Genomic DNA, 9,809 nt, shown 5'->3' with positions numbered 1-9,809 from the left:
TGGGTCTGGGCTGGGGGGAGAGTGGGATCACACTGAACATGGGGCCAGCACAGCCCTGCTGGGACACAACTGGGCCTGGAGGCCTGCTTGCATGGGTTTGTCTCCTGACCCTGCCACTGACAGCCGGTTGGACCCCAGGCAGGTTACTCAACCTTCCTGTGCCTCAGTTGCCCCATCTTTAACATGAGATAATTGTAATACTTAGTGTGGTGAGGACTGACCAAGAAAACACATATTCTGGATGAGTCCTAAGTGCTGGATCAGTATCAGCTGTTCTTACACACAAGTTGGGGCACGTCTTAGGCCGGCCTCAACCCAGAAGAATTTCAGGGCGGTGCTCAAACCCAAACTGGAGACACTGGAGGCCGAGGGAGCTGCCACCAGCTGTTAGGATTGAAGTGGCATAGAGTCGTCTGCCTGTAATAAAGCATATATATATATATGGAAATGAGCAAAAAAGGCAGTAACATATATTAAAATATGCTAACTCATCTCAGGTTTCAGTATACTGTCACCTTTTCCTTATATTTTTGTTTTTAGTGTGTGCAGAAGAGCATGTCCTAGGAATCATTAACTTACTGAGCTCACTGGGCAGGATGTGGGTCTCAGTCCACAATTGTTTTATTGTCTGGGGGCATGTCTCATGTTTCTGTTACATGTTTTTGTTGCTAAGCAAGCCTGCTTGGTTTTGTGGTTAAGCAAACCTGCTTTCTTGAGTGGTCATTAACTTACAGGGGTCTCCCATACTTTTTTCTTTACTTACAATCCCCTAAAGGGATTCACTATTTAATCACCTATTTTGTCCCTTTCCCCCTTTCCTCTGTCCTTGTAACATATATATTATATATATATATATATATAAAGCATGTTTTAAACCAGAGGCTTGTTCACATGTTGACACATAGAGACTTAACTTCAAAGCATAAATGTCCCCCTACAGGGCAGTTGCCAGTGGAGTTCAGCAGTGCCTGACTCACTGGGCGGGTCACCTGGCCTGGCCTGGCCTGGCTGTCTGTATAGCCCCCAGAACCTCGGTCTCCCTGGGGACCGTCACTTTTCATGTAGCTCCATCTCTCCCCATGGGGGCTGCTTCCTGACTTTAGCAAAATGGCAGAATTATGAAGCTGAGCATTGTCAGATGGAAGAAGCTTCTCTCCAGCCTCACACCAGGTAGACAATGACAGGTCACCACAGACCAGAATGAATGAGTCCTTCCCAAAGAGGTGCAATTATGGCGCTTCTGAGTTGACGTGATTGAGTCAATCCCAGCTAATAATCCCAGCTAATAAGGAGCATCTTGTGTGGCCCTAGAAAATTTCCTTTCCCGCACACTCCAGGGAGAGAGGCCCTGGTACCTACTGCTCATGCACATCACTCTTGCCCTGGTTCTCAGCTCAGGGTCTTCTCATAGGCTGCTCCCTTGGTCTGAATCACTGTTCGTTCCTTTACGTAGCTCGTTCGATCTCATCCTTCAGGTCTCACTTAAATAGCCTCTTCCCAGACAGGTTTGACCTGATGCCAAAATTGAAAAGTATAATAGCCCTCAGCATCATTCTCTCTCAGGACACACCCCGTTTGTTCCCTGCACAGCACTTGCCACAATTTCTAACTGCATTTCTTTTTTTCTATTTGTTTTTTGTCCATTTCCCCTGCTAGACCGTAATTGCCATGATGGCAGGGCTGTGTCCTTTTGACTCTCTACTCCATCCTAGCACCAGCCCATGGTCACAATGACTAGCATGGATTGTATTGATTATGCCCTCTGTGCTCATACTTCTCTAAGGAATTTTTCATGCTTTATCTCCTCCTTTCCTCACAACCCCTCTATGAGGTGACTATTATTAGACCCATTTTACAGATGAGGAAACTGAAAAACAGAGACATTCAGTAACTTATTCAAGATCACATAGGAAGTAGTGGATCCGTGAGCCTTTCCGTCTGGGTGGCATCAGAGCTGGTTCTCTTGCACAGGAAACCATGCCACCTGTCATGTCATAGATGCTGAAAAGGAATCTTCTGAATGGACGGATGATTAGAATCACTCTGTCCAATACAATCCAATCTGAATTGGACTCAATTAATTCATTCACCGAATGCTCACTGGGTACTTTGCTGTGCTGTGATGTGCTGTGGGGACCTTACCCTCAGGGAAGTTAATGGTGGTCACGGCAAAATAAGCCAGTGTGTGAATAACCAGCCAGCTTCCTAGGGTTCTCTCCCACCTGCCTGATTAACTCATCGGGTGTCCTGGGGGCCCTTGAATCTCCTGGGTGAGTCTGAGATGCACACAGCATTCCCTCGTCTTGTCCTCACCTCTCCATCCTTTATTTAGAGATACAGACAACAAGGCCCAGAGAAGCTAGGAAACTTGCCCAAGAGCACACAGCTAAGAAGGAGTAGAAAGAGGATTTGAATGCTTCCAGACTGGCTCTGGAACTCCCATGACAATAGCACAGTTAAAAAACAAACAAACAGACAAAGATAGAAAAGATTCATTCAGCCTGAGTTTTCTCACATGCAGTTGAAGACAGAGTCAGCTGCAGGCGGGCAATGGCTTGTATGCGGTAGCACAGCCAGGGAGGGGCTGAGCCAGACCCTTCCGGCCAGCACAGTCACCGACAAGCCTCTATTTATGTGCACCTGCAATGGGCAAGATGCTGCTTCTAGTGGAGCAAAATGTCAGGAATAAGAAGAAGAAGAAAAAAAAAGTTCAATAGACTTATGCAGGCAAGAGAAATGAGTTCAAGTTCAGCACCCTTTTCTGGAAATTCTTTCCAGTGGACTTCAGCCCTGAAGCCATTTATAGGAAGTACCAGGTACAAAGTGGTAGTTAGTTTCCAAACTTCAGCCATTCACATTGCTGCCTTTAGGAGCCTTGCCACACCCACGGACCACCTATATTGTTAATTACTTAAATGAACTCACTTTAAAAAAATTTAAATAACATTATTTTTTAATACATGAAAAATAGTTATTTTAAAACAGTCATTAAAAAACTCTAAGTGGAAAATGAGCAGTATTAGGTGGTATCATTAAAAGTAAACACAATGAAAACACAACAGTGTTATTAAATACACACTAGATATTGTTACCTAGTCTCAAGCAGAGGCCTGCTCTGTGTTTGTTACAAAGAGAGAGAAATACTGTTACAGAGGTACCTAAGGTACCAAACTAAGCCTTTCTCCCCGCTGTCATCAGGAGTAAAATAAAGTTGAAAGGGAATAATTTTCTCTCTAGATAAATCAATGCAACTTAATGCCAGTTGATGCCACAGGGCACCTGAAACCACTTTGGGCACCATCAGTAGAACATGTCACAGCCTGGGAGACACTGAGGTTGGAGAGGAAAGTGCAGGGCAAGACCTTTCTCTGCTATCCGCTAGTTTTGTGACTTTAGATTGGTCACTTCTTTTGTCTGGGCCTCAGTTTTCCCACCTGTAAAATGCAAGGTTCTATTAGAATGTAGTTACTAGGCAATCTCTCTGGCCCTTCCGAGCCTCAGATTTTCTAACTCAATTCAGGGCGAGTGATATTACTTACAGCAAAGTTCAGCACACGGTAATCGAGGATGTGCCCTAGAAGAGCAGTTCAAAAGGCCCATCGTTTCCACACAGGGCTCATTTCTGGGCTGAAATCAAGTTTCACAACTTTCTGGAAAGGCTTTGGCGAGGGCCATTCAGACCTGTGAAGAAGAGCTGGGGGCCGGGTAGGAGGAGGACTCAGCAAATAAAAGCCCATTCGATTCTAGAAAACCAGCCTTAGTGGGCAGCTGGAGTGGCTCACTTTGTTTAGTATATTTTGTAAGTGGTAGGATTATCTGCAATGATAAAATTCATACCTCCCAGCCTTCAAATAAAGATGTCCCCGGGAGGGTATTGATGGCATTATTGTTGTTGGAAAGAGAAAGCGAGAGCGGCCAGTGATCCATTGTGTGTGGAATAAAAGGGCTGGGAAACAGATCTATTTTCGTATTAGCTAACCGCAGACCACTGCGCCCCCAGGTCGATGCATTCTTGGGCCACAACGGCTCCCCTCCAGGAATCCGGGACGTGCCTCCAGCAAACGAGCACAGGCCTGGACACCCTCGGGGCAAGGGTCTGATTTAGGGGCACAAAAGAAAGGCAGGCCCAGTGTGCTCCTGCAGCCGGCTCACGCCCCACGGCCATTCTCCACACACCTGGGCCCATGGGCCGCTGTCCTCCCGCTCACGGCTTCTCCAGCTGCAGCGGCAGATGACCCCCCACCACTCTTCTCTGCTCATGGGATTGTCTCTGGTCATTCCTGGGGACACAGTGAACTAAAGGACAACACCTGGATGTTGTCCTGCCCAAGGATGAAGGTGGATAGGGAGCAACAAAGCCAACAACTTCATACCCTGGGACTAAGCATTAATTACTTACATTTTCTCGATTCTGCTTGAAATCCACAGGGTTCCTCCAGGAAGTGCCAGAACCAGAATCTGAGCCCCGGTTGACTGTCCCCAGTCTGGGCTCTCAACCACTGTGCAAGCCTCTGACCATGGAAGCAGCCACGGTGGGTGCCAAGAGCTTGCCTCTGGAAGGCCGGCAACCTTGGATTTGAGTCAAGAGTTCTGCCACGTAGCCTATCCCCAAGCCTCAGTCTTCTCATCTGTAAAATAGGGATAGTGACATTAAGTACCTCGCAGAGTGCAAAGAATAAACGAGGTAAAACCTGTTCTGCCCTCAGCACAGCGCATGGCATACAGGATGTGCTCAGTAGACCCTATCGATTATTATTGCTACGGATGATAACAGTGACTGCTTCGCCATCCTCTTTGCTGAACCCGGCCCTTGGCTGTTCCTGCGGGTGCCACCATGGAAATCCCACACTCTCCTCCAGCCTCACCTTGAGCGTTCTAGGAGGTCAGCACTGGGAATGACGGCAGAGTCCCTCTGGTCAGTGTGTGGACAAGGCTGGAAAAGGGCAGAGTCTTACCCAACCTCACAGAGTGAATGGGCAGAACCAGGAATCTCAGGGGACTGACATCAGCTCGGGGCTGGGCTCACCACGCCCACCCAGCTCTTCCTGCTGACCTGGGTTCCCACCTCACTCCGAGGCCCTGGGGGGTTCACATTCTTCTCTAAAGCTGGCTCCCTGGAAGGATGGGGCCAGGCCGGGGAAGGGGTAGCCTGACCTGTAACTCAGCCAAGTCGGCTGGCAGCTGCTCCCGGCACTTAAGCCATTAAATCTGCCACATCTGCTCTCCGCACCAACAGCCCTTTCCTTCAGAGGCTTGGCTGCTCTTGCATTAACTCTTGAATTTCAGCCCCATGCTGCCTACCCAATCGCCCCTCCCCAGTCGCCCCTCCCCCCCTTGTGCTCTGTCCTCCCCCAACCCGTGAGCCACCCCTCCCCCCTAGTCCTGGCTACACCCAAACCAGAGACTTAGGCCAGGTATAAAAATCACTAAAGATAATTGAAAGGTTCATCACCTGCATGGGCAACTGGGTGAGGCAGGGCCTACCCCTGGCTGAGGAAATGAATGCTTCCCCAACCCTTTCCCTTCCTTTAGAACATCAGTCCTCAACCCTGGGGAGATCTTAACAAGTCCAATGGGCAGACCCCACCCCAAAAAATCAGAAGCCCTAAGTTCAGGGCCAACCAGGCTTAGCAACTCTTTCCTGGTTATTCTAAGTCCCAGCCACGGCTGAGAACCACAGGTGAAAGCTTGGTTCGGAGGGAAGAAAGTGAACGTTCTCGGTGAGACTTTGTCAGTCACACCCGAGGCTGCAGAGGCCTCCCAGCCGCCAGCCTCTTTGACGGCACAGCGATCCTGTGCCCAGGCTCTGGAGTCAGACCGCATGGGCTCAAGTCCTGTTTTGATCACTGACTAGACAGACATGTGACCTCTAGGTGAGGATTCAGCCATTTCCTCAACTGTACCATGGAGCAGAATGGCATTAACATCACAGTGTTACTGAAGGAATGAGGGGGTGATAACGTAAGAAGCAGCCAGAGCATCACTAGTCACACAGCAGGGCCCAGACGAAGGTGGTCCTCCCATCTCAGGGTACCTCCCCTGCACCAGGCCCATGGCTTTTCCCCAGCGCGTCATTGGAATCAAACGATATGACGACAACTGAAGGAGCTGACCACGTTTCTGCCTCTGCTTCCTGTCTCCATGGGCACGTGATGTGTCTCTCGGTGAGCTCACTGGTTACATGAAAGAGACAAATGCCAAGAATGGTTCTGAGTGTTGAGGGGAAAACAAGAAGAGCTTCCATCTCTCAGTACTTGTTGGAGCAACACCTCAATGATGCCACTTATCATGTATTGGTGACTGTAGGGTTTTTTTAAATGCTCTAGATTAAAAAAAAAAAGCAATTAAAAATAAAAAATAAAGAAAAATTAAACATATGCTATGATGTGACTTGTATACAAGCCATCGTTTTTAAACTCCCTCATTATAAACACAGTGATGAACGGTGTGTCCCCCTGCTGCGAGGAGACTGCCTGAGGGACAGGGTGTTCATTTTTTGAGCACCACCGCCCCCCAGGAGCCGGCACTCAGTACCCTCAGTGGGAGGAATTTTGAGGCAGGCCTGCGAGGGCATCTTTTTTGCTGCTGCAATTCCTCTCTGGCCCTTCACAGAGGCATCAGAAGAGAACCCGGACAAGCTTACCTCAGAGTTTGGGTTTGAGCTTTAGGTCTTTAATTAATCATGGTGACTTTCAGACCCTCAGTTTTCTCATCCATGAAATGGGGATAGTGACATTTTTCTCACTGGGCTATTTGGGGAGTTAAGTGAGATAACATAGGTATGAAAACACCTAATTCACTGCAGAAAATGGAATAGGCACAGCTTGAATGAGCTTGTTCTTTTCCTAAATCCTTCACCCTGGGAAATGCAAGCCAACTCCTCCTGCCTCCATGGGGAAGCCCTGGATCTTTGGGAGCCTATTAGCTGAGCCAAGTGGAGAGTTAAACATCCAAACTGACAAAGGGCTGTGGAGCTATTCAGAACACCCCATTGCCCCAGCAGATGGTTCTGGGCCAGATGGTTCAGGAGGAGGGGAGGGGGAGACAGGTGTTTGTTGTGGCAGCAGAGCGCCGTGAGAGGAGGAGTTCACTGGTCCACCTCCCTGCCCTCCCTCGGATTTGTCCTGCGGGGGAGGGGCGCTGCCCAGACCTGACAGAGGTGCAGACTGGGAAGGTTTCCAGGTACAGTGCTGGGAAAGTGGGTAATTAACCCCATGCCAGGACCTCCTCCAGCAAACTGGGAAGTAGGTGAGTGTGCCTTGGTGCTTTTCAGCTTCCCTGCTCCTTTTTTCTCACCTTCAACCAATGACCTTCTGCAAGGTTGGGGTCCACGTTCCATCCCGGCAGCTCCTGCCTCTCTCTGCCCCCAGCCCCCTCAAAACTCACCCATCTCAGTTCATTTTCCCCAGGATTTTATTCCTGCCTGCTGATCAGTTGCAACCATCCATGCCAAGGATTTAGACCCTATTGTGTCTCCTCCCAGGACTCTCCAGGTGGTGACTTACCCTTGTAGAATTTTAGTGCCACCACAGATCAGGGAGGGGTTTTCAAATTGTTTGGGAGAGTCCCTGCTCCACCCATGTGAGAGGCCACTGCAGAGAGAGAGAGAGAGCCAAGTAACTTCTACTTGCTCGCTGTGCAACTTTCAGTGAGTCATTAACCTCTCTGGGCCTTGGCCCTGAGCATCCACAATTAAATGCAAATATGAGGAAGGGATAACAGAGCAGTGCAAAGATCTGATGGCACCAGCATGGAAATGAAGGAACGCATTTCAGGCACTTATCACAAAGCCTTTCACCCTTCTAAGGGTTAGTTGCATTTGGGGTCCAGAGGCCAACCAAGAGTTCCACTCATGTGGAGATTCAATATTTAAAGTACTATGGTTTAGGGGCTTGTATTAGTTTCCTGAGGCTGCTGTAACAAAAGACTACAGACCAGGTAGCTTAAATAGCAGAAATGTATTTCCTTACAGTTCTAGAGGCTGGAAGTCCAAGATCAAGGTGTCAGCCATCTGCTTCCCTCTGAGGGCTGTGAGGAAGGATCTGCCCAGACCTCTCTGCTTGGCTCGTAGATGGCCATCTTCTCCCTGTGTCTTCACATTGTCTTCCTTCTATGTGTGTCTGTCTCTGTGTCCAACTTTCCCCCTTTTATAAGGACACTGGTCATATTGGCTTAGGGGCCCATGTTACTCAGTACGATCTCATCTTAACTAATCACATATGTAAAGATCCTATTGCCAATAAGGTACTTATAAGGTACCACATCCTGAGGTAACGGGGTTAGGTCTTCAACATATAACTTGGGAGGAGGGGGCACAATTAAACCCATAACAGGGCTAAACATGGCTCTGCTATCATACAGGCCTGAATTCCAATGATATGGGACCTTACTTAGATGAGCCTTTCAATGAACCTAAGCCTCAGTTTCTTCATCTGTATAATGGGCTCTATATGGGGAGGAAATTTTCAGGCAGAGCTGAGACAGTATCTGTAAAGCATTCAGCATGTGGGTTGGCACAAGATAAGTTTCAGAAGACATCAGTTGTTATTATGATTATTCCTTATGCTGCCATATGGGGAATTGTCCATGCTACCGCCAAATCAGGGTACCTTAGTCCATGTAACTGGGGGATGAGCTACAAACCCTCAGCCATGTGGGTGTCTAACCAAATCTCCAGTAACCCAAGGCTTGCTATATTGAAAAGAGTAAAGATTTCATTGCAATTACAATTTCTTAGGTTAAAGAAGCGAAAGATTTGTAGGAGCAAAGGAGTATGGAGCAGAATTAATCATTCAGATAATAGCAATGGATGTTATTTTATGTTTTTAACAGAAGCAAGGTTTTTTTTCAAGCAGTCTCTTCTTTGAATCTTGGTTTCTTTTGTATTTGGAGGGAACAGGCAGCTCAAGATTGAAGTTCTAGAAACTTGGAACCATTCTCTGGGAATCCTCCTATTCCTCCCATTTCACGGTCATTTTCAAATATTTTGAGGGCCCAAAGGGAACAGATTCCTGCTTAAATGTGTCTCCAGTCCCCCAAACCTAAGGGTCTCCTGTCTGCAACAGAGAAGTACTGCATTAGCCATGTTTCTATCCAATTAGGAGTCTGAGCTGATAAAATATTTCCTACCAAGAATAGCAATTCAAGAGAAGGAGAGGGAGAGAGAGAGAGAGAAAGAGAGAGAGATTTTCTTCTTCAAAAGTATGGAAAAAGGCTTTTAATCAGAGAAGCAGATCTTTCTTTTTATTACTAAGGATAATATGATATAAAATTCTCCTCAAAACTGCACATAATGAAGGTAAAAGGAAGCATGGGAAAATTCTCTCCTGTTACTGTAAAATTCTGAAGAGAATGGGAGAGTTTTGTAATATTTTAGTTAGTCTGAATTAGTATCTACTTTTTCTCAAAAGAGGACATTGTCTTTTCTTTCAAAGAAATAGCCCTAGGCTGAATGATGGTCCCTCAAATATGTCCATAACCTAATCCCTGGAACTTTATGTGCTGTGACTGTTAATTTTATGTGTCAACTGGGTTGCTTGGTCAAACACTAGTGTAGACATTGCAGTGAAGATAATTTTTTGATGTGATTAACAGTTCAATCAGCGGACTTTAAGTAGATTTTTGACCCTTCATAGTGTGGGTGGGTCTCATCCAGTCAGGTGCAAGCCTGAGGAAAAAGACTGAGGTCCCTCAAAGAGGAAAGAATTCTACATCCAGACTGTCTTCAGACTCACAACCGAACATCAGCCCTTCCCTGGGTCTCAAATATCACAGCCTACCAGGCAGAGTTTGGACTTGCCAGCCCCCAA

At 47.3% G+C, this 9,809-nt stretch overlaps 1 long non-coding RNA gene across 1 annotated transcript; it reads right to left on the bottom strand.

Annotated features, from left to right (window-relative positions):
* Positions 1 to 251: 251 nt before the first annotated feature.
* On the bottom strand, positions 252 to 4,605 carry LOC118885898. The gene is made up of 3 exons (XR_005017579.1): positions 4,400 to 4,605; positions 1,360 to 1,512; positions 252 to 417 (listed from the first exon to the last, which is right to left on the bottom strand). It is a non-coding gene; the product is annotated as an uncharacterized LOC118885898 (long non-coding RNA).
* Between the last annotated feature and the right edge of the window lie 5,204 nt (positions 4,606 to 9,809).

Source organism: Balaenoptera musculus, chromosome 19, assembly GCF_009873245.2.
Source record: "Balaenoptera musculus isolate JJ_BM4_2016_0621 chromosome 19, mBalMus1.pri.v3, whole genome shotgun sequence".
Lineage (NCBI taxonomy): Eukaryota > Metazoa > Chordata > Mammalia > Artiodactyla > Balaenopteridae > Balaenoptera > Balaenoptera musculus.
Note: the sequence above shows the minus strand (reverse complement) of the source record. Positions and strands in the feature narration are given on the sequence as shown.